The sequence below is a fragment of the Cibotium barometz genome, chromosome 39 (assembly GCF_041138505.1).
Source record: "Cibotium barometz isolate CiBa-2024 chromosome 39, ASM4113850v1, whole genome shotgun sequence".
In the NCBI taxonomy this organism is placed as follows: domain Eukaryota; kingdom Viridiplantae; phylum Streptophyta; class Polypodiopsida; order Cyatheales; family Cibotiaceae; genus Cibotium; species Cibotium barometz.
Genome location: NC_141084.1, coordinates 40,991,026 through 41,018,663, shown reverse-complemented (window position 1 = coordinate 41,018,663; position 27,638 = coordinate 40,991,026). Strand labels below are relative to the sequence as shown.

The following is a 27,638-nucleotide window of genomic DNA, read 5'->3' as shown; positions in this document are numbered from 1 at the left end:
AGCATTCAAAGACCATTCCAATTAAGCTTCTCGAGCTTGAGAGGGGTTGAGAAGAGAGAAGCATTGAGAAATTATAGAAAAGATCAAAATTCACCATTTACCTTACAAATTGCTTGATTCTTTGTTCACGGTAGAGGCCCCCAACCAATCAATTGGTTAGGTATGTTGATGGAGCCACCAATGAGGATTGAAGAAAGAGGGAAGCTCCAATTTCTTCAATTTGGAGAGAATTTTAGAGAATAGTAGAAATTAGCATTATTTCAGCATAACTCTAGTATAGTAAAATTCTTCTATTCTTTTCAAAGGACTCATGTTCTATTTATAGGAGAGGGAAGCTCTAACCAAAGCTAACTGAATTCTAGAATTTTCTAAATTCAGTTTGGTTGAATTTGGACTAGATTTAGACCTAGTTTGGTTCCTTTTTTATTCGGTTTGGTTCAAGAGAGAAAAATATCACATTATTTTTGAGTTTAAAACTCATTCAAGCATGTGAATTAGGCACCTCATTGAAGGCCCTCCTTTTCCTTACAGATGTGTCAAAAATAGAATCATTATACCCAAAATATCTCATATTTTGATATTACTCATAGTTTCTTACTAATAAACCTTGTACATTTTCAACTCTTCATCTTATGTGAGCATTGAAGGGACTCCCTTCCTTACATAGGTGTCAATATGGGATCCTTATACCCAAAATATCTCATATTTTTAATATTGCTCATAGTTTCTTACTAATATACCTTGTACATAGTCAACTCTTCATCTTATGTGAGCATTTACTCATTACCATAATCTAAAAATTTCTGAAAATCTAGACCCTTAGGCTAAGGTCCTTTACACTCATTTCCAATTAATTCCAACTGCACATTGGAAAGTTATTTTTGAATTTCTGTTTCAGGGAAATTCATTTTAATAAGATGAGATATTTTTCTATCCAAAAATATTCAAAATCTAAATATTCTCTCTCTAGAATATTTTCTCTCTCTATGCCAAAACAGGCATAGACAAGATCTTTTATATTTCTGAAGAGGGGATTGATTACAGGGGAAGATGCTGGACATCTTGAGAGGCTGGGAGGAATCTTACACCTATGATCTAAGATTTGCATAATTAATCAAGGAGAAGTGGCATCAAGCTCTGGATCAAATCTGCAAGTGACTTTGGTAAAACTCATTTGAACTCTAAGGTACCAGATCTGGCCTCCTCGTACACTCTATTTTTTGCACACAAAATAAGAGATTAATCTCACTAATTAATAATTAATTAACACTAATTATTAAATTTTGGTGAAATTGATGGTTAGAACTTACCATTGGGTATCTGATATCGATCTCTATCACTTTAGATTGAAATTTGAAGTTGGTTTGATGTCCCAACCATCCAGTACAAAACCAACTATCCTTGGCTTTATGCAATTTTCGGTGTCTTCATGCTTGTAAACTTGTTGTAATCATCATAAAATACTAAATTAGAGTTGTAAAAGGGCAGTGTCTACCCTTGAATCTTGAATTGGATCAAGAGGTAAGATCCCCTTCACATCATCATGAGCATTGCACAAGAAGTAACTAAATTCAACGGGGAGCAATTCCATACATGGCAAACAAAAACCATGTATTTGCTCATGAGGAAGAATCTATGGGGACTAGTTGAGGGAAGAGATGAATATCTAGAGGAGCATGGGAAGGATGAGTGGAAGAGCATAAATGAGAAAGCATTAGGACTCATTGCACTTAGCTTAAATGATGAAATCATTCACCACATTGCAAGGATACAACAAGCTAAAGATGCATGGGATGAACTTAACAAATTATTTGGCACTCAAGCAAAGAATTCAAAGATAAATCTGCTAATGCAATTCTATAAACTTGACATGAAGAAAAGTGAACCTCTAACCACACACTTGAACAAATACAAAAGCATCAAACAACAACTTGCAACCATTGGGAAGAAAGTAGAAGATGATGAGGCACTAGTATTGCTTCTAAAGAGTGTGGACAAGGGAGAGTATGAGAACGGCAACCTTAAAGAATATACCAGATTTGAAGTTGCATGAGAACAAGGTCAAAGAGAAGAAAGGATTCCAACAACTAGAGAGGAGAAAACACTCTACACCCGAGGAGGCCTCACACGAGGACGAGGATGAGGAAGAGGCAGGGGAGGAGGAAGGACCTTCACTTGCCACAACTGTGGGAAGCCATGACACATGGCTAGAGACTGCTACACAGCAGCAAACCAAATGAAGAAGGATCGGCATCGGCAAACTTCATGGAGACTCCTAAGGTAGAGGAGTTAGAACATCTTCTCTGAGAGACAAAGTGAGAAACCCCACAACCCAATGTAACTTGTCCCAATAGAATAAAACCACCTCTGAGCCACCGATGACGTAGGCCATGTGGTAGATGTGTGTGTGAGCACTTTAGCCAAAGTTACGAGCACTTGTAGTAGCCTTGGACAAATAGAGAGAGAGTGTCAAGGACTCTGAGTTAGGGACTTGAGGCACTGGTCGCGGCCTACCAAGTAAGAGGGAAACTTGGTATAGGGTCCAAGTGTGTTAGAATTATTCACTTGAGGGGAGGTGTTGAAATATGCAAGTGAGTGGGTGTGTGCAGCAATAAGTCCTTATCTAAAGATTGTAAAAGGGAGTCCATAATGGAGTGGGTGGCAGTGAAAAGGTGAGAAGAATCTAGTGGATGAGAGAATCAAGGGTAGCATGAGTGAATATAAGGGTATGGAAAGATTCTAGGAAAAGATACCTCCCCAGATATAGGGGAGGTGGCACAAATCAAGGAGAAATCAGTGGGAAGTGGGTGCTTGGCACCTTGTGGATGTAAAAGCTATAAATTGAGCCATTGGCCTAATGAGAATTTATTGGTTTTTTAGTATCCATGTCTACATTATGCTGTTAGATGAATTGTGTACTAATATTACTTTAATCACTCTCTAATTACTTACTAGTCATGTTGATTCTTACATTTGATCCACCATAGCCCTTCACATTGCTATAAATTCAACTCCTAATGTGTATGTTGCAAGGTATTGGCCGTTGGGGGAGAAGACAAGCAGTCGAAGTTCACATTGAGGGAGGGTCATCGAATTACGTCGAGGAGGGGACGTTGAATCACGCGTCCTCGACTGACGTGTTGTTGGAGGAGCTTTGATTGATGCGTTGTAGTGAGAAAGCATGGTGGAAGAGGTAAAGGAGAAGGAAAGTATTGGGCTCAATGAAAGAGAAGGTTTAGAACTAGCTTTACTAGTCGATAGGAATGCAAGGCCAATCCGTCTTGAATTTCCCATGGGAGGCTCTTCAACCCTTGAGCAGAGGCCAACGCTTCTTTACCTCCCAACGTTTGTCACCAACAAAGTTTATGCAGAATCTCTTGGATGGCCCCCCTCATAGCTTGGTAGCTATGGTAATGCAAATCGATAACCAGCAAGCACACCCTCCTACACTCTCACTCACACACTAGCAAAAGATAAGATAACAGAGACGCACAAGAGCTCTCGATTTTGCACAAGGAATGTGTCCGTTTTTCTCCATCTAGATGGCTCTGCTGACCCCAGCTGACCAAACATCACTCAGCTGATTGTATGCTGATTGCTCAGAATGCTTCCCCAAGTCAGCAATCCTCAAATACATTCCTTGGATCTTCCCAGAACATATCAGCTGACCATCCTTGATGTACAACTGACTGTTTGTGACACTAGTCTAGCCCAGTTATTTCCGAATCCTATTCACAATGGATGACTGATTCAGCCTGGATCAACCCTGACTTCCTAAACTTCAAACATACATCCACAATTGTTCGACTCAACAAAATCAATCAAGATAACACAAACCAAGCTCTATATCCCAAGATCTCATTTATCAAAACATAGATTTAAGTCTCGAACTTTTCTTGAGACATGGGTTCAAAAGAGAAAGAGGAAAACACCAGAACTTGGGATCTCTTTACAGTATCACTTCTATCTTGAAAATCATCTTCCTTTTAATGTGTTGGTGGGCTTGCCTAAGCCAATTGCCCAGTTAACCACCATGTGGTTAACATAGTCCTTGAATGCCTTTATATCTGCTAGACTAGCATTCTCTTTCCACGACTCTGGAGTCATCTCATGTCTTCAATTCCTATAGTGGCCATCCCTCTAGTGTAGCTTTTAGGCACATTAATGTAAAAATAGCCCCCACTCTTCTTGAGATTTCAAGGGGCGGTTATCTCATGCTTTCAATTCATGTAGGCATGGGAAATCAGCATGTCACATAATGCTTCTCTGTGCTTTCGTGCGGCCCATGGATGTTCCAAGGAAAGGATGTTGACCTTTGCATGCATGGACATACTAATGAGTATGGGAAATCTCCTAGGATATTTCCAGATCAATGGGTTTAATGTGTGCGAGGGCATCAAACTTATTACCCAGAATTAGTGCATGGCCCTTGGCTCTTGCCTCCTTTGTGAGGGAAGCCTTGTCATGACTCTAAGAAGGGATGTTAGGATCTTTTAGCTGCAAGGGGAGTGCAATAGTTAAGAGGACTTACCAAGGCAGTGTTGCGGGGTGGGTCCCTATCTCTGTTACGAGATGTCTCTCCTCTAAGCCCCCCCCCCCCCCCCCCCCCCCAAAAAAAAAAAAAAACGCCCGGTTCAATATGCCCTTACTAAATAAACACAAAGTTGAGTGGGTGAAAATTCTTCCTTAAATCGAAATAAGGGGTTAACTGTCCGGTTGGCCACATTGCACGATTCCAAAATCGGTCACGGCTAATGCAATCGATTATGGGAAGCAGTATACAAATCCTAATTGCCTTATTTAAGTCGATTAAAGTCCAATGGGATGCATAATCCAAACCCAACTTGCCCCCATTGGGTTAGTTTCTTCAATCCGGCATTGAATCTTTCAATGCCTTATTTTACATATACTAAGAAAGTTAGCCAAGCCTTAAATACCTTAATTGGGTTTAATCTTTGTCTCACTGTTGGCTTGCTCTTTGACCTCTTGATGCTGTTGATGTTGCTTGGATTTCTCCTCTTGCTCTTTAATCTCATGCTCCCAGACCTTGATGCTATTGTAGTACCTGTTTGAGGGCAGTATAGTGTCTGGAATCTCGACAGGATATCGGTGAATGCACTCTAGCCATGGGTTGCAACCAGGCATAGGCTTCACGTCTCTTATAACCCTCCACACCACACTATTGCACTTGAAACCAGATCCCAAAGCCACTTGCCACACCTTGTCACCTTTCTTCAGCCTCTCCTTGGCTTCACAGTAAGCCATAGCATACCATAGCCCACTGCTAGATGTGTTGCCAAATCTATGCAATGTCATCCTTGCAGGCTCCAAGTCATAATCAGTTAACCCTAGGCTCTTGCCAATTCCATCTATGACTGCCCTACCCCCTGGATGGATGGCAAAATGAGTAAAAGCCCTCTTAAAATTGGGCATGTAGGGCTCCACTTCCTGCTTGAAAACAGTTCTTTTCATAGCATTTCCCACCACTTTGAGCAGCTCAGTGAAGGGCATGGCATAAGGGACCAGCTTTAAGATGCTGATGGTAAGAGCTTGCGATGCAACATCAAGTAGCTTGACACTCAATGAGGTCCCGACTATCCCGTCCTCATCCTCTCTGGTTACAATCACATTGTAGGACTTGTCACTTGCAGCTGTGGTGGTTCTCACTGATTGCACAAGCTCAAACTTTGAATGCTTCATGTCTCTCCTCTTGTTTGATAAGAGCAAAGCATAGGAGCCGCACCGGAAGAGGCAATTGGGCACAAGCATAGACCTATCATTACCATAATACCAATTCAATGTGATGTTCTCAGTGCCCACAATCACAACATACTTGTCTTTATGGACCCTTAAGATGTCTTTGGCGAGATCAACAGCTACCATTCCAGCAGCACACCCCATACCTGATATATTATAGCTCTTGACATCCTCTCTCATCTTGTAGTGATTGACTAGGTGAGATGAGAGAGAAGGGTTTGGGTAGAACATGCTCACGTTGACAATGAGGTAGTCGATGTGGGATGGATGGAGGCCGGTTTTGAAGATGAGCTCATCTAATGCCCCAAACATCATGTGCTCCATCTCATCTCTGGCTGCAGTGAGGGTGGGCACCCCGTCACCTGTGTAGAGATAAGGTGGCCCGTAGGTTTCTTCGCCAAGCCCCGACTTCAACAACACCTTGAGCTGGAAAAGCATATTCCTGAGAGTGCATTTATCTCCGCGCGTCGTTGTGATGAACTTACAGTACTCTGTGGATAGCTTGTGCTCATCCAGAGACTTGAAGCTTGCAAAGTCCACCAAGTAGCAAGGAGGAGCCTTCAGCTTCACACAAACTAGGGTGAGTGTGGACACAATGGCAAATATGGCAGTTACAATGCTAACTCTAGTCTCTGAATCACTCCATAGCCGTTTAATGTTATGTAACCCTATGCAGTAAGTGCCCGCATGAGCTGAAAGCAGCAAGAGGGAGGGGACTGTATAAGGTGCATAGGCGAGTGCAAATAACTTGGCAACTTGCAAATACTCATAACCTGCATCCGATGAGAGGAAATTAAAGAGCAGTGAGAGAAGGCCGCCCTTGCTTCTCTTTCTTCTGTTTTCATGAGAAGCTGGGGCATCAGCGACGTTACGTGCAGCCATGGCAACGTCTGGAGCAGGCATGGTGTGAGCTTGCCTTCACAATAACTGGAAGCTGGAAAGCTTGCCAGGGAGAGAATGGCAGTGAAGCAATTATCAGGAGTGGAGAGTACTGCAATAATAACCGCCCCACTGCAATATAGAGAAGCGCGAGAGTAGGGAGGAGGGCAGGTGGCGCCAATTTGATTGTAATGTGTACTGTGTGTGGGGGGGGATGGGTGGACGCTGTCCGTTGAGAGCTTTGAGGAGAGGGTGGCGGCCGTTGTCCGTTGGGGAAGAGGTGGACCATGCCGCGTAGACAACTGAGTGAGATTATTTGCAAAATTGTCGAAAAGCTGGTGTGGCGGTCAGCGGCCGGTCACATCACATATGGGCACGGACTTCCCATCATCACACGGTGTGAACGTTCACATGGATTTGAGGAGGTAGGAATATGGATAACATAGGAGGATCACGTTGTTATATAACAACCACTTTCCTACCAAAGTTATAGCATAGTTATAGGACTAGCTCATATAGTTAGGTTCACACTATGGACCTTGTATATTTTAGAGTAGGGTACTTTCCTTATAGTATAAACTTTTATCTTTACGTTATGGTTGTAGATCGAGAAGTAAAGAAAAAGAAGAACATTCAGCCGTCCATCTCTCTTGTATACTTGTCTGCTCGTGTGTGTGTGTGTGTGTGTGTGTGTGTGCATGTGAAGAAGATTGCTTACAAGGAGATTAAGCTCACCCTCTCTTCCTCATCTTTCTCGTGGTAGTTACACATCACATTAAATGTGTAAGGCCTTCACATCATCACAGTGTGAATCTCTAGAGTCCAAACTCCAAAGTTCAAACCAGTTGCTCGAAAAAACCCAACTTTAGTATAATTTTAACTATACCACCAAAAATTAAAGCGTAAGAGTCGTTGAGGAGGGCAAGTGGCACCAATTTGATAGTAATGCATAGTACTCTATGTGTGTGCGCACGTGCACGCTGTGGCGGCCCGTTGGGGAAGAGGTTGATCATATGCGTAGATTATGGACGCTTGTTTGCAAAATTGTACGAAAAGCTGGTGTGGATTACTTACCGTCAGTCGGTGGCCGGTCACATCACATCAAATGTGTAATGGGTAAGGAGTTCCCATCATCACAGTGTGAACCTTCACATGGATTTGACGAGGTCTTGTTCTTTATTTTCTTCATTAGCAAGGTACGATCATGAACCATAGTGGGAAGATGTAACGTGGTAATTGTTAAGATATCGAGCTCAACTAGTCCGAATATGGATGACATGTCAAGATGACACCTTCACACTATGCTACTAGAATGGTTGGTGGGATTATGATTGATGTGCCACGAGCGGTTTACATGTTATATAACAACCACTTTGGTACTAGAGTTATAGCATAATTATAGCACTAGCTCATATAGTCAGGTTCACACTATGCTCATCACATCACATCAAATGCGTAATGGGTAAGGACTTCCCATTATCACAGTGTGAACCTACACATGGATTTGATGAGGTCTTGTTCTTTATTTTCTTCGTTAAGGTACGATCGTGAACCATAGTGGGAAGATGTAAGGTGGTGACTGTTAAGATATCGAGCTCAATTGGTCCAAATATGGATGACATGTCAAGATGACACCTTCACACTATGCTACTAGAATGGTTGGTGGGATTATGATTGATGTGCCGATGTGCCGCAAGTGGTTTACATGCTACATAACAAACCACTTTGGTACTAGAGTTATAGCATAGTTATAGCACTAGCTCATATAGTTAGGTTCACACTATGGACTTTGTATATTTTAGAAGCCTAGTGTGGGTTAGTCTCCTAGTATATGCACACATAATGTGTATATAACACTTCATCACATTATAAGGACAAAGAATTCTTCACGAAAGGACTAAGAGGCATAGTGAAGTGTAACTTTTGTGACAAATTAGGCCACTTAGAGATAGATTGTTGGAACAAAAAGAAGACTTAAGCCAACACTCAAGCAAACATGATGAAGGGGCTTCTCAAGTGTAGGAGGTCAATCATCAAAACATCTCTTCTAATTAATAGAAGAGGGCACCTCTCCCACCTTGTGTGTATATCTATTCTTATGTAAGATCGAATGTATATATGGTGGTAATAATTAATCACTTTTCAGGGGGTGTTAAAAATAGCAAGTGATATTGAGTAAATCTTAGGAGTAAGAGGGAGTGTCATGTGACCCTCAATTGATGTATGAGTTGCATAAGTCATAAACTATGGTTCAAAGGCTCAAAGGAATCCCAAATGTGAAGGTATGTGTGGAATGTCTAGGACAAATGGAGGCCGAAATAAGGCCTAAAAGAAAGGTAAAAAATGGCTCAAGTGAGTGCTCACTTCAAGGAAACAAATTTAGGAAGGATTAGGGGATAGATAAATCAAGTCTAAGGTCCACAATTAGTGGCTAACTAAAGCCTATATAAAGTCCCTCTATCTAATGGATTATCATGTGAGTTTTTTGCTAAATTCTCTTATCTTGTCATTATGATCTAGTTTTTTCATTAGTCTTAATCTCTTTCGTACATTTTATTATGTTAAGATATTGATGCTAGTCCATTCCTACACACCCTAGTTCTCACAAGGCATGAAAGTCAAGTATAATTCGTGTTTATTTTCAACACCATGTTAATTGGCCATTCTAATATTATTGTGCTTACTCCTAATAAGCATCTCAATCTCACTTATGCTATGTATGCACGTTTGTGATGTGAATACAAATTACCAAGTTATGCAGGTTTGTGATGTGAATACAAATTTACAAATTACCAAGTTATGCATGCTTAGCTAGTATCTCTTCCACCACCACCAACAACAACCACAACAACCGAAATTAACATATAGTTTTGCAAGCCTATGATAATCAACATGATGAAGGTAAGTTTTTAATTATATATTTTTAAAATTTTCATGAATGCAATGATAGTTAACATAATGAAGGTAACATTTTAATTATATAATTTTAAAATATCATACTTGAATTTCATGCTTACTCCTAATCATCAGCATACACTAGAATGAAAATAACAATGCTTATCGGGTGTATTTTGATGCTAGAAACGATGCTATTTTTGCTTCAACGAGATCGCTGCCCAACAGCAAAATTTCCCTGTTTAGTGATATTTTGCTACTATTTTTGCTGCTAGAGCAACGATACAACTACGTCGAAAATAAAAGCTGGGGTAGACTGGGGAGTCTGCACATTCATACAGAAAATTTTTTGATACTTACATAAACTTGAAAAAGAAATTAAAACTCGAAAGAATGCAAGTGAACCAAATGTATATTATATTTCTCAATTAGTTGGGCCTTTGGCCATATACAAAAAAGAAATCAAGGAAGAGAAGGCTACTCAGAATTCTCATTAGATTCCTCCGATTCATCATCGTCTTCGTCTTCACTTCCTTCACCCACTTCATGCTCATAGTTTGGATCTTCGTCTTCCTCTTCATTCTGCATACATGTAAACAAGAGTAGGGAAAGTATAAAACAATAAAATGCAATTACATATAAATAAGAGAAGGACTTTGCAACTACTTACCTCGTATGTTTGAGTCTCCAAAATAGACTCGTTCAAGCGTATACCTCGCGTACGCATCCACCAAGCCCATAATTGTGGACAGGGGCTCTATATCCATAATCGTTCTTCTCTTTTGTTGGGTCACGCCCAACAACCTCCCTCTATAAAAAATAATTTTAAAAAATATACAACTAGTTAAAAGAAATAATATAGTACAAAACAAAATGAAAGAGGAGAAGACAAATAGCAAAATAGATACTCACGAAGTGAGCAATGAAGGAGGAATTTCCTCCCGAGCCAAAGTGTGAAGCCTTTCGCTTCCATAGTCAAGAGGCACTCAGCACCACTTGTTGAAAAGCACGTGGATGCTTTCAAACAAAGCTCCTTGCGTGCCTCCACTCCTCTTGTGTAAACGCTTGGCTTTTCCAAATTGTTCTTCACCGCTCTCTTAATGTTTGCTCTCCTATTAGAGAGCAAAAGCTTCGTCCTCAACTTCATCTAGTCCTCTGAGAAGGCGAGGCCCATATGTGGAACAACAAACTCAGTCTTGAGCATTAACATATTTCTTTGAGATCCCATCCTGGGCTTTCCACTTCTTAAAGGAGTTCATGAACTCAAGGTCCAAAAAAAGCTCAATCTTTCACCCCCAGACAACAAGAAATTGTTGCCACACTAGCTTATCAAAGTAAGCAAGATATTAGAGATTCAACTAGGGATAGAAATTGTTCTAAAAAAGATATCAAAGTAAGCAAGATATTGGAGCTTCATATGGGGGTAGATATCATTCTAAAAAGGATTTCAAAGCTCGATCACCAGCTCCAGAATCTTCCAGCTTGAAGGATGAAGATGAAAACAATGTTCCTATCACACCTAGAGCAAAGTTGAGTTCGGGTATTATAGCATCACAACAAAATGCTATGAGGGAAAAAATCAAGTAAGAAAAATTGGTGGAGAATGGCAGGATTCTTAATCTTCAGATTCAAAAGATTGAGCGGCCACCTATTGATACTCTTAGAGGAAGAAGGTTTATGAAGATTAGAGAGCCTCACACTGTCCATGTGGAGAATTTAAAGAAAACGATAAAGCTCAATCCACATGCTTCTGTTGTTCCTTTTATTGTACTAGTCAATATAGCACAATGTCCTGATAGATAGTCTTTTGATATTTCAAAGATTGACGAATACACTTACTATTATGTCATTGGGGACTCCCACTCTACTAAAGAGTGAGAAAAGAGTTGTATATGGAAAACAAAGATAGCCCCTTCTTTGATCGAGCAAATTGTAAAGTATATGTGGGGATTACTATTGGTGAAGCAAAGCTATTGGCTTCAGATCACAACAATGACATTCCAAGATGTCTTTCATCGAGCGAATAAAGTTCTTTCGTCCTCACGAGTACATGGACTACATTGATAAGAATGGCAAATTAGACTCTAGCCTTAAAAGAAAGTGCCTTAAGAAGTTAGAATTATTGTGGACAAGGAGAAGCAATCATATGGGCTACGAAAGTATGATCCACTTTTCCAACTAGCATTCCATACTGGTGAGATTTGGGATGCTCAAGAAAGAATCTTTACCATGTGGGAAAGCAAACAATTTAAAGGCCAAAAATCATCAAAGAAAATTGATGATTCAAGTGTTGTTTCAAAAGCACGCAACAAAAAGGTAAGCTTCATTGTGGAAGAGATTCCAGAAGATATGAAGTCGATGCCTTGGTGATCTCTTCAAGGTATCAAGGATGAGAAAGTAATGGATATTGAACATCCATTTTGGCTCTATCTTGGTGAGTGGAGATGCATTATTAATATTAGTATATGCAAGAAGGTGGATATATTGAACATCCATTTTGGCTCTATCTAGATTTATAACATCCATTTTGTGCTAAAAGGGATGTTCAACACCTAAATTGGCACAAAATGGATGTTCAACATTTCATTTCAAAATAAATGTTGAACAACATCTATATTAATATTTATATATGCATGAAGGTGGATATTAAACATTTATTTTGGCACTATCTAGATGTTTAACATTCATTTTGTGTTGAAACGGATGTTCAACATCCAAATTGGTACAAAATGGATGTTCGACATCCATTTCATTTCAAAACACACGTTGAACTTCTAGTTTCTTTCAAAATGGATGTGTCACACCAGCTGGGCTGTAATGGTATCCATAGGTGCCAGGGGATCCATGAGTAGGAGCCCATCCTCTACTCTGCCAGTACAGAGAAGAAGTTGGCCATAGCTGGAAGGAAGGTTTTCCTCTATTTTCTCTCTCTCTCCCTTGCACACACCCAAGCTCTCCATTGCAGATTCATCTTCAGGCACCTTTCTCTCGGATCGAAGCATCCCGGAGTAGTGACGCTTGAAGAGGCTCGCAGTGTAACACAAATCGGCAGAGGCGACGGTAAGGGGGGTGACTATTCTCTCCACTGCTCATTTTATTAGCATTTTTTGTAATTTTCGAGTTCTTGCATTTTTATTTGTGCAAGAATTAAAATATGTCTGCTAGGCGTAGTGTGTCCCCACCACCTTCTACTTCTCTAGTGTTTTCAGGTCTCTTATCCTCGGTCGTGGGTTTGACCCTGACTGAATTGTTAGGCCGTATACGCCCACCGACCGTTGTCCGATCCAGAGTGCGCTCGTCGATCATGCATGATCCGCCAGCGCCCTCCTCGTCTGTTGACCTCGCCTTAGGACCCAGCGAGCCTGCAGCGGCCGCCCCAGTAGTAGCAGATGACCCCTTTTTGGCCGATGAGCTAGATGACATGAACATCGACGTTGCCGAGGGGACCGAGGTTGGAATATGACAATAACGATTATGACCTATTGGACCCTGCCGACGTCCTGATAGAGACGGAGCTCTCTACTGGACTTTTTAAATATCTTAATGCAGAACTGAACAATATGGGTAAAGTCCAAGCTGACTTAGTCACACGATGCTACAGAGCATCTCCACACAGTTAGATGCACTGACAGCCGCCTTGGCTAGTACTCCGATAGACGAGTTCCTGCGGCATGGGTGAGCGTAGCCTCACCAGTGGTTGCAGGAGTACAGGCCGACATAGACGAGCTCCTGCGGCACAGGTGAGCGTAGCCTCGCCAGTGGTTGCAGGAGTACAGGCCGATGCGCCTGCAGGGCCGTCTCCGTAGAGACAGCTTCGTCGTTATTGAAAGACTTAAAGCCGCCTAGTTTTGGTGGCGAGGAGAAGGAGAGAAACAAGGACTCGGTCAACATGTTTCTAGCAAAGTGGTCAGACTTGCATGTGCTGCGACGACAGCAGCCTAGCCGGGTGCAGCCCGTAGAGGTAGAGCGTACAAGTGGTGAATGAGTTTGACATCTCGTCCTGCCACTTGGACGGAGTTTGAAACGATGTTTCAAAAAGAGTTTTTGCCTGTTAATGAGGTCGAGAGAAGCTGGGAGTTATGGGACAAGTGCTCGATCGAGAACAAATCCCTGACTCAGTACATCTCAGACTATAGGGAGATAGTACTCAAGCTAAAGGGGATCGATGCATTCCAGACATTGCGAGGCTTTAAAAGAGGCTATTTTGTTTTCCTTGTTTGTCTACGCAAACATCATCTACAGTTTCATATACGAAAACAGAATTTAAAAGATGGTAACAAGCATATACCTCTGCTATTTGGCCTCTGTGGACCGCTTACCCCCCCCATGGATCGAGATACTTTACAAAAGTAGACCTGAGATCAGGGTATCATCAGGTTAGAATTAAAGTAGAAGATGTTGCGAAGACAGCATCATTTAGGACCCGTTTCGGGCATTTTGAGTTTTTGGTTATGCCATTTGGGCTAACCAATGCTCCTGCGACATTTATGACACTGATGGACAGCATTTTACGTCCATATCTAGAAAAATTCGTAGTAGTTTTCCTAGATGATATTCTTGTGTACAGTAAGACACAGAAAGAACACAGAGCATTTGCGTCTAGTGTTCGAGTTGTTGCGAGAGCACAAACTATTTGCAAAGAAGAGTAAATGTGAATTTTTTGAAACAAAAATTCACTACCTTGGCCATATTATATCCGTCGATGGTACGCGGATGGAGCCAGAAAAAGTAGATGCTATTCTTAAATGGCCAGCACCGAAAAATCTCGAGGAACTGTAGATTTTTCTTGGCATGTCAGGGTTCTACCGACAGTATGTGAAGGACTATGCGAAGATCACAGTCCCGTTGACTAACCAGTTACGATCAAAAACTAAAAACATTAGTTGGGGGGAAGCCCAACAGAAGAGCTTTGATAAGCTCAAGGTAACCGTAGCAGCTGCACTTGTTTTGACTATTGTCGATCCAAATGAGCCGTTTGTCTTGGAAACAGACGCTAGTAATGAGGCCATTGGGGCCATACTTATGCAAAGGGGATGCCCAATTGCATTTGAGAGTAAAAAGTTAAATCGTGCGTAGCGTAACTACTCGGCTTACGAGCAAGAGTTACTAGCGATAGTTTATGCACCGAAAAATTGGAGACACTATTTATATGGTGCTCCTTTTGAGGTCCGGACGGACCATGAAAGTCTGAAATGGCTTTCAAGTCAAAGTGAACTGAAGGGTAGAAAAGCTCGGTGGGCAGAGATTCTACAGCAGTTTGACCTTCAGATACGTTTCCAGAAAGGTAAGTATAACATGGTGGTAGATGCACTTAGTCGCATGCCACAGATTAATGAACTTAGTTTCACAGTCTTCAAGAATGATTTCTTGGAATCACTACGTGGTTTATGTGAGCACGATCCATCTTTTAGAGAGGTCTGGCACGCTGTACGCGTACGCACTTCTTCACAGACGCGACCACCTCCCTCGTTGGCACGGATTACTAGTCCGGAGAGACTGGCCGAAGGTGCAACGGGAAGGGAAGCAAGAATTAGTCCGGAGAGACTAGTCGTGTCTTTTGGGTATAATTTGGAGCCGAAGAGCTCTAACGTAGGCCCTTCATCACCTTTGACTGCCATGGCTTCAAAGGGGGGTGATAAACTTCGTCGAGGGGAGAAATATGCTAATTACTCCATTGACAACGGTTACTTACTCTACAAGGGTAGAGTATGTGTACCAACTATTGGTGACTTTTGGGCCCAAATTCTTAAAGAAAGCCATGATAGTCCAAGTGCGGGTCATCCCGGGATTCAGAGAAGACCTATGCACTAGTAAAAAGACAGTTTTATTGGCCTAGTTTGTTTAAGGACGTCCATACTTATGTGTTGAAATGCAATAAGTGCCAGGTCAATAAACACGAACATCTTAAGGTTGGAGAACAGTTTTATTGGCCTAGTTTGTTTAAGGACATCCAGACTTATGTGCTAAAATGCAATAAGTGCCAGGTCAATAAACACAAACATCTTAAGGTTCGAGGACTACTCCATCCGCTGGAGATTCCTCATGGGAAATGGGAAAGCATTTCCATGGATTTCATTACCGATTTACCCAAGACGAGTCAAGGGAATGACTCGGTGTGGGTGGTAGTGGACATGTTAACTAAAATGGCAAAGTTTATCGCCACGAAGAAAACTGTTAAAATGCCAGAGTTGGAAAAACTCTTTATTGAACATCTCTACAAGCTATATGGCCTACCCGCAAATATAGTGTCGGATAGAGATAGAAAGTTCAACAGTCATTTTTGGAGGGAAGTCTTCATCAAAAAGTTGGATACTGCTCTGAGTATGAATACGGCAGATCATCCGGAGTCTGATGGTCAAACTAAAGAGTTAACCAAATTCTAGAGGATACGTTGCGTTCTTATGTTAGTAAGAAGCAATCTAATTGGGAAGAGTACTTGCCCTTATTGGAGTTTGCCTATAATAGCTCCAAACACGCAACGACTAGATTTACACCATTCATGTTAATGTATGGATTCCAGCCGAGATCTCCGACGGCTGTAGGCCTAGAAAAGGAGAAGATTCAATCTGTCAAGGATTTCCTTGAAGATATGAATGATATGCTTAGAGCCGCACATGAGAGCATTCGTAGCGCTCAGGATCGCGCTAAAACTTATGCGGATAAAGGACGTAGAAAGGTGACCTTTGCAGAAGGTGACTTTGTATTCCTCAAGGTTCCTGCGCAGTCAGAAACCATGAAAACAGGAAAGTGTGATAAACTTTCTCTGAGATATTGTGGTCCTTTTAAAATCCTTAAGAAGATTGGGGACGTAGCATATAAACTTGAGTTACCGGAGAGTTCTCAAGTCCATCCTGTCTTCCATGTTAGTAAACTGAAGAAATCAGTTCACGGGTTAGAGAACGCAGTTTCTCCATAGATTTTGGTGGACTTGATAGAGCCACCAAAGATACCACATGAACCTGAAAAGATTCTAGGGTATCGTGACAGACAAACCCGACATAAAGTGTACCAGGAGGCACTTGTTAAATGGACAGACAGGGATGAGGAGGTAGTTACTTGGGAATGTCGTAGTGCAATTTCCAAGAGGTTTTCCCAGTTTGTTTTCGAGGACGAAAACTCTTCTTAAGGGGGGAGTAATGTCACGTAGGCTGTAATGCCTATGGATCAACGGCAGACCGGATGGCCAGACGGGGCTTTAGCGTCAATGCCTCGGTTGGAGCACCGAGGACGTGGCCATTCAGGTCAGTGGGAGAGGACGTCCATGCGAAGTCATGGGGACGACCAGGCTAGTGTAGACGGCAGGCCACACACTATAAAGCCTGGGGGATGAGGGGCAATCCTCATTCTTCCTCTGTGGGCTGGGTGGTGAACCAGAGGCCCTGTCCCCTCCTGTGGTAGCACCCGTAGTAGCAGCGCTACTACGGAGATCTAACAGGATGTTTAACATCCTTTTTGTTTTAAAATAGATATATATCCACTATAAAGAAATTAGTATGAGAAAATTTTTTCTTTGTTGGTTTTCTTAATACATGTTTTGGTTTGTGCTAGGTTCTTGTGTTTAATAATTTCTAAATGTTATTTGTATTAAAGTTGGCTATTATAGTTTAAAACATTTGTTTATTTTTTTGATGACAAAAACCCCCCTCAAGCAATACCAAACAAAAGAAGAGATGCGCTACTAGTGAGGATAGTGATTGTCCTCAACAGTTCATTGTACACTTGAATCATGCTAGACGTGAGAAAGAGCACTTGCTTCTTAGAAATATTACTCCACCAATCTTATAAGAGCTACAAGAGTTTTTTAATCTTGGTGAGCCTTTAAATGCTTATTTTTACAAGGTTGTTACTATTGATGTTTCAAATGTTGTTGATATTGTTCCTGGAAAAGAATACACCTTCATTGTGTGGTCAATATTCCTTATGGATTCAATATGACTGGCTCTACTAATGAGAAAGCCTTTACATATAAGCAAGTCTTAAAGATATTGAAGGATTTTATTACAACAGCTTCTCTTGGCGAGTGGTTATTTTTCATAGTACTACACAAGCAACATTTGTCCATGCTACTTTGGGGAGTGAGACTCATGCTCATGAGTCTTTAGTGTGGCATGTCTCATTGTGTTTTGTTTAATTTATATTTTTTCTTCAAATTCTTTTGTATTTCAATATGCAAAGCTTTGCATTTAAATATTTTACTACTTTGTACAGGGTCAAATCCAATATTGATCACATGCTAGGGTTTCATTGGTAAGAGCTGATTTGAGCTGATAACAGTTGGATATTATGGACGAGACAAAGAAAAAACGTGTTAAGGCTCATGTTTTTGAAACAAATGTCTCTAATGTTTTTGTTTTTCCTGCTATCACTCGCAAGCTTCATCATGTAATAGAGTCCAAATTATTTGTAAATCCATATCAGAAGTCTCAGCGATTAATCAATCGTTTGATTGATCTTTTCTCACTTCAAGAGATGATTGGGTTTTGGATCTCTTCTCTGGGATAGATATATATTGGATCTCTAACTTTTTTGCTTTGAACTCTCAAAGTATGTATTTTCATCTTAAAGATTTAAACTTTATTGTAGGGACTACTATTACTTGTGCATTACAACACAAATAGAATTGTATGACTGTGGAGCTTGATAAGGTTCAAGCATGCTTTATGCCCATGCGAATAAAGGGCTTTGCATAGCTACTTCATCAAGACGAAGAGGTCGGCGTAACCTCTATTGAAAACAATGAAAAGTTCTAGTTTTCTTCTAAAGAACCATTACAGCCTCTATCTGATGAGCCAGGGGAATTAGCAGACTTAGCTGAGATGGAGGGTGAAGGCGATGTCATAATGCTTTCAAACACAAAAAAAGCTATAGTGGAGGGAGAGCAAAATAATAATCATAGGCAAAAAAAGATCCCCAACCCCGAATCAAATACTTGATCCCTATTTAAGTTTTTGGTACTAAAATAAAGTGTTTTTGCACAGCTAGTAGGATTGTTAGGACTTCAAATTTGAGAATTGATACGTTGTAATTAAATAAGGTGCATATGTGCCAATAATAGGATATTATTTTATGATTTTGCTAGCTTTTAGTCATGTTAGGTTTCACCTTAGTGAAGGAGAAACTTTTTATGCCAATTAGACTTTACTCAATATGTTTTTTTGCAATCTTTTTAGCATTACATTATTTTTTTTAAATTTAAGTTGAGATGGCTGTTATGATGAAATATCTAGTGTTTCAGGGCCTCATTCAGGGCCATGTTGGTGAAGATCTATAAGAATTCTTGGCAAGGATGGAACTTAGAGCCTTCACCCTTGGTAAGGAGAGGGATGATGATATTTGACTTTTCTAACTATGTTGTTTTGAAAGGTGATGCTAAAAGATGGTTGCAGACATGGAGAGCCCAACCAACCTAGGGGTAGACATATGAGGATATCAAGGTGTGTGCACTATGTTGACCAAATGTTTGGAGGAGCATCCCAAGTAGTTGGATATACATGTATCTTCAATTTTGTGGTCTTATAGGACAACAATCAGGTCAGCCACTAATTTCTCACCTTATCTTGTATTTGGGAAAAAAGCCATGGTGCCTATTGAGGTAGATATACCTAATTTGCAGTTTCTTTTGAAGCATCAAGGTGTAGCCATATATATATAGGCAGTGATGTGTGTGAACACACTTAGGACCGCCGGGGTACTTTTTTCCTCTTTAGGAGGTTTTTTCCCCTGGCTTGTATATACGCCCATCCTTCTAGGGCTATCTTATCTTTTGTACATTGACACAATCTAATACACTTTGTGTTGTGTGCATTCTTGCTTCTTCTTCCCCAAGCTTTGTGTGCTTTCCTGCAACCCTAATTCCAACAATTGGTATCAGAGCAGGCATCGGCTCCCAGGGCTACGCCACCAGCACCCTCCGACTCACGTTCTCCGATTGAGGTGAGTTTTCACGAGCGCTTGCAGGTCCCTATACTTTGCAAGTAAGCCCATAGGGCTTAACATTCTCAGAATTTGCATCTGAGGTCATTTCGGGCTCTGTTTTTGCATTTCAAGTTCTGCACAGGTGTTTTCGTCATTTTTTGCAGAAATTTCGACAGTGCAGTTTTCTGCAAAACAGGCATACGTGTTCTATTTGTGGACCGTGCTACATAGCACAAGTTGTCTTCTATTCAGTCTTTGCTTCATTACAGGTAGCTTTTGCATCAGTTTCAGTCAGTGGCCATGGCTGATAACAGCAATGATGTATTTCGCATGTTGTCTGCTGAAGACAAACTGGATGGAGACAGCAACTATCCACTTTGGGCATACATGATGCAGCATGTTTTGGTTGCAAAAGGAGTGTGGAACATTGTGCAGGGTATGGATGTACGTCCAGGTTCTGTGGATGTAGGATCTGTTGAGGATGTTGCAGGTTCTAGCAGCTCTACTGTTGCTGCTGTTTTACCCACTGCTGAACAAGCTCGTTGGGATGGTAAAGATGCGCAGGCTCATGCCTTGATTGCACTTTCTGTCAAACGTAACATCACCCCACATATTTGTTCAGCTAAAACAGCAAAACATGCTTGGGATATTCTAGCTGGTTTGTATGATGCAGGTCGTAACGAGGCAAAAATCGCTTACCTGCGTAAAGAGCTAGAATTGAAGATTATGCAAGAAGATGATGACATGAATGTTTTTCTTGCTGAGATTAAAGATCTCAAAGAACAGTTGATTTCTGCATGTGAGATTATTCCTGATCATTCTCTTGTGCAGACTGTTCTTGATGCTTTACCTGAGACATATCAGACTTTTGCTTCCACGTGGAGACTTCTTACTGAGGACAGACCTGATGCTGTCAAGTACGATACTTTAGTCAACAAGCTCTTGCAAGAAGCGCAGTCCAGGCAAAACAGGGCCAGGCAACGTGCAATTGATCAAGCATTTATTGCTGCCCAGCAGAGCAGAGAAGAAGTGGTAAGGTAGCCCCTTCCACTGTTTCTTCTCCTATTAGTAGGTCTGCAACTTCTTCTCCTTCCACAGGTAGCAAAAATAAGTCTGAGAAGGCTCTTGATAAAGGCAAGAAAAAGACCAGGTACAACTATTGTAAGGCAAATGATCATGTCATTAAGAATTGCCCTAAGCTAAAGGCTAAAGAGGCAAAGAAGAAAGAGTCAAATGCAGCCACAATAGCGGATGCTTCTACAAATGCACATTCTGCAAATGTTGTGCAGGATACAGAATGGGCATTTAGTGTGTATTGCCAGTATGACCCATCTGTACATGATGCATGTTTGGCAGTTTCTGTCGACTCTAATGTATGGTATTTTGACAGTGGTGCTACAAAGCACATTACCTCGTATCGTGATATGTTCACTTGTCTTGAGGCTGTCTCTAATGGGAATACTGTCACATGTGCCAATAATGCTTCTTACCCAGTGAAGGGCATTGGTAAAATTATGCTTACTGCTGTAAATGGCAGCGCTTTCACACTTTCAGATGCTTTGTATGTGCCAGGGATAAAGAAGAATCTATTGTCTGTCTCTGCGCTTGCTAGACTTGGATTTGTAGTCAAATTTGTGGATGACAGATGTACTGTTCATTCTGGTGATACGATTATTGCATCTGGCACCTTGTTTCGTGGGCTGTATAGGCTCAATTCTTATGACAAGTGTGTGGAAGATTCAGCAAACGCAGTTTCTGATGAAAAGGCAGTTTCAGATGCAAAAGTATGGCATGCTCGTTTTGGTCATTTGAACTTTGCTAGTTTGCTGCGTTTGTGCAGAAATTTGATATGGTTGCTTCATTGCCCCCTCTTGAGGCACCATTGAAACATGTTTGTGAAGGCTGTATTTTGGGCAAAATGCAGCGTTCTGCGTTTCAAAAGGATGGTTCTGTGCGGGTCACTCGCAAATTGTAACTTGTACATAGTGATGTATGTGGGCCTATGCAAACTCCGTCATTTGGTAAACACTTGTACTTCGTGACTTTCATTGATGATTACTCGAGACATGCATGGGTATATCCACTGAAGGCAAAGTCCGAAGTGTTTTTGTGCTTCAAACAGTTTTTTCTTATGGTTGAAAATGTATCCAATTGTACTGTGGGCACCCTCCGTTCTGATCGAGGGGGGGAGTACTTGTCTAAAGAGTTTGATGCATTTCTGGCTAGTCGTGGGATAAAACACCAATGTACAGTGCCGTATACCACTCAGCAAAATGGTGTTGCTGAGAGGAAAAATAGGTCACTTATAGAGATGGCACAATGTATGGTCAAAAGCCAAGCTTTGCCACATGCGTTTTGGCTTGAAGCTGTCATGTGTGCTGCATATGTACTCAACAGGTGTCCCACTAAGGCCTTGCAGTCTATTACTCCATACGAAGCTTGGCATGGCAGGAAGCCTTCTATTGGTCACTTACGTGTCTTTGGTTGCTTGGCCTATGCTTTAGTGCCTGTGCAACAACGCAGAAAATTGGATGATAAGGCTGTCAAATGCATTTTTGTTGGTTACAGTGCTGAGAGCAAGGGTTACAGATTGTATCATCTGCAGTCAAAGCGTATCTTAATTAGTTGAGATGTTATTTTTGTGGAAGATGCTGTGCAGCCCTTGTTATCATGTACCAAAGAGACAGATGTGAGCTCACGGGATGTATTTGATACATTGTTGCCTCTCTTTACAGGTGGGAATTCAAATGTAAGTCCTAATGAGGCAAATATTCAGCCTATGCAGATTTCAAACGACATCATAGATCAGCCTATTTCTGATGCAGATTTACAGGATGTAATTCATGAGGATAGGGCTGAAAATGAGCAGGCTAGAGGTATGCCTAAATGGCTAGTGCAAACCTTGCGTGATAGTAAGATTGATGCACCTATGACTAGTCGTACTCGTTCAGGTTTTCAGCATGCCTCTTATACATCAGATTGTTATGCTTTGGCTGTGTCTAGTATGTGTGAAGAGGAAGAACCTCTTTCATTTGATGAGGCACAAAATTCAAAAAATTGGTTGGCTGCAATGCAAAGTGAATATGATGCTATAATGAAGAATGGTACATGGTCTTTGTGTGATTTGCCTATTGGTAAAAAGGCCATTGGATGTAAGTGGGTTTTTAAGTTGAAATGAAAGCCAGATGGCAGTGTTGATCGCTATAAGGCTAGACTTGTTGCAAAGGGTTATGCTCAAGAAAAGGGCATTGATTTTGATGAGACCTTTGCTCCCACTTGTCGTATGACTACCATTCGTAGCATTTGTGCATTGGCAGCTCATAATGGTTGGAATATACATCAGCTGGACATAAAGACTGTGTTCTTGAATGGAGATTTGCATGAGGAGGTGCATGGAGATTTGCAGCCTCATGGTTTTGTTCAAAGAGGGCAAGAAAACAAAGTGTGCAGGTTGAAAAAGGCTTTATATGGTTTAAAGCAAGCTCCATGAGCTTGGTATGAAAAGATACATGCATATTTGACTGCACATGGGTTTCAGAATAGTCCAACAGAAAGCACTTTGTATGTTAAACGTGTGGATGGTGTACATCTAATCATTGCTCTCTATGTCGATGACATGCTGCTCACAGGACCAAATGAGAGTCATATTGCTGATTTTAAGGCTAATTTGAATGCCTCTTTTGAGATGTCAGATTTGGGGCATTTGCATCATTATTTAGGGATACAATTTAAGCAGTGTGATGGAGGTATTACTTTGTGTCAGACAAGGTATATTGAGACATTGTTACGGAGATTTGGCCTTGAAGACTGCAAGCCTATTGCTACTCCAATGGAGACAGGTTTGAAATTGAGTCTTCATGATGCTGGAGATCACTTTGATGTCACACTCTATCAGACAGCTGTTGGTTGCCTCGTTTATATATGCATTACGAGGCCGGACATTTAGTTTGCAGTCTCACAGGTGAGCAGGTTTATGCATAGCCCAGGGTCTCAGCATTGGAAGGCAGTTAAACGCATCTTTCGCTACTTGAGTGGCACCATACATCTTGGATTGTTTTATCCCAAGGGGGGATCGTTGCCGCCAGATTTACATGCTTTTTTTGACTCAGATTGGGCTGGTTGCTATGACACAAGAGTGTCCACAAGTGGTTTTTGTTTCATGCTCGGTAGCTCATGCATATCTTGGTTGAGCAAGAAGCAACCTACTGTGGCCACTTCTAGTTGTGAAGCTGAGTACAGGGCAGCTTTCACAGCTACGGTTGAGTGTGTGTGGCTCAGACGGCTTATGGCTGACTTGGGTGTTGGACAGGAGTCTGCCACCTCTATCTTCACTGACAGTCAGAGCGCATTGGCAGTTGCGAGAAACCCAGTTTTTCATGCTCGCACAAAGCACATTGAGGTGCATTATCACTATGTCAGGGAGAGACTCTCAGCAGGAGAGATCAGCTTGGCCTATGTGCCAACACAGGACAACCTCGCCGATCTTTTCACAAAGGCGCTTCCTCGTGAGAAGTTCGAAGCTTTTCGCAAAGCTTTGGGCTTGCTCCCCTTTGTGGACTGATCTACTTTGGGCATGGCACTCCCCTATACATGAGTGCCAGCTCTCGTTCACACCATCACTCCCAGGGGGGATTTGTTGCCATATATATATAGGCAGTGATGTGTGTGAACACACTTAGGACCGCCGGGGCACTTTTTTCCTCTTTAGGAGGTTTTTTCCCCCGGCTTGTATACACGCCCATCCTTCTAGGGCTATCTTATCTTTTGTACATTGACACAATCTAATACACTTTGTGTTGTATGCGTTCTTGCTTCTTCTTCCCCAAGCTTTGTGTGCTTTCCTGCAACCCTAATTCCAACACAAGGAAGTGGCCAGATGAGTATGCAAAGAGACTGTTGGATCTCCAAGAATTGCAGTTGGTCAGAGAGGAAGCCCTTGATTATTACATTCAGTTAAGTAACCATAGGCTGACATTTCAATCAAACTGTCAGAGAAAAAGGCATTAAGGAGGGAGATCTTGTTCTCAGGTACAACAACACATAAGTGCATTTACAGAAGGGGCTTTTTTAATCGATTTTGAAAAACAAAAGCCATAAGTCCATAAAGAAAAAGGGGTCATTTTATTGATGAAAAAAAGGGTCATTTTATTCACAAGTAGGGGTTTTTAAAATACCCCTTGAACGCATGTGATACATAGGGTTTCTTAGTAGTGCGCCCCTCGAGACCATGTTTAGTAAGATATATCTCAAATCAAGCTACCACCAAATTCGAATGGCCTTAATCAATATTTATAAGACTACATTCCACACAGAACAAGACCATTATGAATTCTTGGTTATGCCTTTTGGTCTTACCAATGCATCAACAATGTTTTCCTGCCTTATGAATCGTATCTTTCTCAACTACCAGCACTGTGTTTTTTGATTTTTTCGATGATATAATTATTCACAGTGCTAATGAACAAGAACATAAGAAGCACCTATCTTTGGTTTTTTGATTACTCAAAGAGAATCATCTTTATAATAACCTTGAGAAAAGTCTCTTCTTCCAGTGATTGAGTATCTTAGATATATTATATGGGCTAATGGTAGTAAAGTTGAGCCTAAAAAGATCTATACCATCACTACTTGGCCGACTCCCAAGAACATTACTAAACTTAGATCTTTTCTCAGCCTTTATAGTTTTTACCGAAAGTTTGTCACTTATTGCACATCTGTTGACCTTACTTTTGGAATACACTATTGTGTTTCATTGGGAACACCAATCTTTTGAGCAACTCAAGCACCTTTTGGTGCATGCACTTGTGTTGCAATTTTCCCATTTCTCTAAGACATTCTTTTTTATTGTCACAGATGTGAGTGCTCAGACATAGGTGTTGTCTTGATGCAAGAAGAACATCCTATCGCTTTTGAGAGTCGTAAATTTAAACCGTACAAGCAATCTTACAGTGTTTACAAACAAGGAACTTCTCGCAATAGTCCACGCACCATAAATGTGGAAACACTATTTGATGCACTCAGAGTTTATGCTTAGGATCTTTTGGCTCAACCTATTATTTTTTATTAACACATAAAGTGGGCTACATTTATCTAGAGCTTTCACCCAATTATTCAATATCAACCGGGTAAGGAAAATGTGGTTGTCGATGCTTTAAGCCGTAGACATTCTGTTAATCACATTGCTGCCCTTGAGATCCGTTCTTTTGATGCCATGCAAGATACATATGCATAAGACCTTGACTTTTTGCCCACATGGCATAAGCTTGAAGTCAACATTTGGTTGCCTACTAACAAGTATACTTATCATGATGGCTTCCTTTCTATCAAAAATATATGTGCATTACTTTACCTTTTTGTGAGACTTTAATGTTAGAGCTTAACGCACCACCCTTCCAAGGCCATAGAGGATGTATACTACTCTCAATGATAGTTTCTATTGGCCTTCCTTGTGATGCGACATTGCATGCCTTCTCACTGAGTGCCAAACTTGCCAATAAGTTAAGAGTCATCATGGTAAGCAATATGGAATACTAGCGCCTTTATTAGTTCCCAAGGCACACTAGTAAGAGATATTCATGAATTTTATCACTGGCCTATTGACTATGTCTACTCATCACTTGAGACACTATTTGGACCATCTTACACTGGTTTAGTAAGCAAGCCTATTTCATCCCCTATAAGAAAACTTTGATTGCAAGCCATGCCGCCGACCTTTCCATTAAGAACATCTTTCTACACGATGGCTTACCCCAAGTCATCATGTCTAGTCGAGATGTGTGATTTTGTAATCATTTATAGATTGCAGTATTTATCAATTTAGGCTCTCGGCTTAGCTTTACCTTGGTCTACCATCCTAAATCTAACGAACAAACTAAGGCCACTAATAATAGCATCCTTGACCTTATTCGATCATACACAATCAACAAACCTTCACAGTGGGACAAGTACTTACATTTATTAGAACTTGCTGACAATAACACTGTCCATTTAGCTATTGGCAAGGCTCCATTTGAGATTGTTTATGGGCGTAAAGTAGCCCACAACTGCCACACACATTCTCAACAAAGTTACCGTGTGGCTAATGACTACACTTGCAATCACACTGCACTTTTACAAGAATTCTATGACTCCATTAAAGCCATTATTACAAGAGAAGTATACTCGCCAATAATTTTGCTCCAATTCAAATTTTGAGCATACTATTGAATGGGAAATCAAACATGGAATTGAATGTGTCCAAATTAAATTTTTCAATAAAAAATTCACTCTATAAAAAATAATTTGAGCTTACATTTCATAGTTTTTCACCCTTCTAATTTCTTTCCTTAATGAATTTCATAATTCATTATGTCACACACACACACACACACACACAATCCTTTTTCCAAAAGAGTTCTTACCTTTCAATTCTCTTAAATGTGGAAACTCACTACACACACACAAAATCCTTTTTCCAAAAAGAGTTCTCATCTTTCAATTCTTTTAAATGTGGAAACTCATTACATACACACAAAATCCTTTTTCCAAAAAGAGTTCTCACCTTTCAATTCTTTTAAATGTGGAATTTGGAAACTAAACACGCACATGTGCGTGCTCGCAAAATCATGGTGGTTTTGAATGTTATTTTTTTACAAATTAAATCTTGTTGAACGTAACACCTAGAGTCCATATGGGTCCTTTTCTGAGCATTTCAATGGCTAAGAAGAAAAATGAGAACAATTTTCTCTCTCTAAGAGGGGCCCCATTTCTCTACCTCACGAGCCCTCTAATGCGGGATTCGAGAGTGAAGAAAAGATATCTTTAGTGTATGGATGGTACTCTTTTTTACTACACATCACATGATTGTTGCAACACAATAGCTAGCACTCTCAAACTACACTCCATCTGAAGCACAACAAGGGATTGTGCCACAATATATGCTTGTCAATTTGCATGCTTTTGTGGGGCATACATTGATGGTATTTAAATAATGGGCTGATGCATGGATGAAAAAAACATTAAAACCATTGTGAATACAACCGCCGAGCGTCATCCCCTCTTTCATTCATAGCCACTTAATGATGGACTGATATCTTTGAGGTTGGTGATGTCTTTGAGGTTGGTGATGTGTTCAATGTGTTCAATGTGTTTGAGGTTGGTGATGTGTTCAATGTGTTCAATGTGTTTGAGGTTGGTGATGTCTTTGAGGTTGG

General features: G+C 40.9%; 1 pseudogene; it reads right to left on the bottom strand.

Annotated features, from left to right (window-relative positions):
• Positions 1 to 4,799: 4,799 nt before the first annotated feature.
• Positions 4,800 to 6,772, bottom strand: LOC147616095 (3-ketoacyl-CoA synthase 13 pseudogene; annotated as a pseudogene).
• Between the last annotated feature and the right edge of the window lie 20,866 nt (positions 6,773 to 27,638).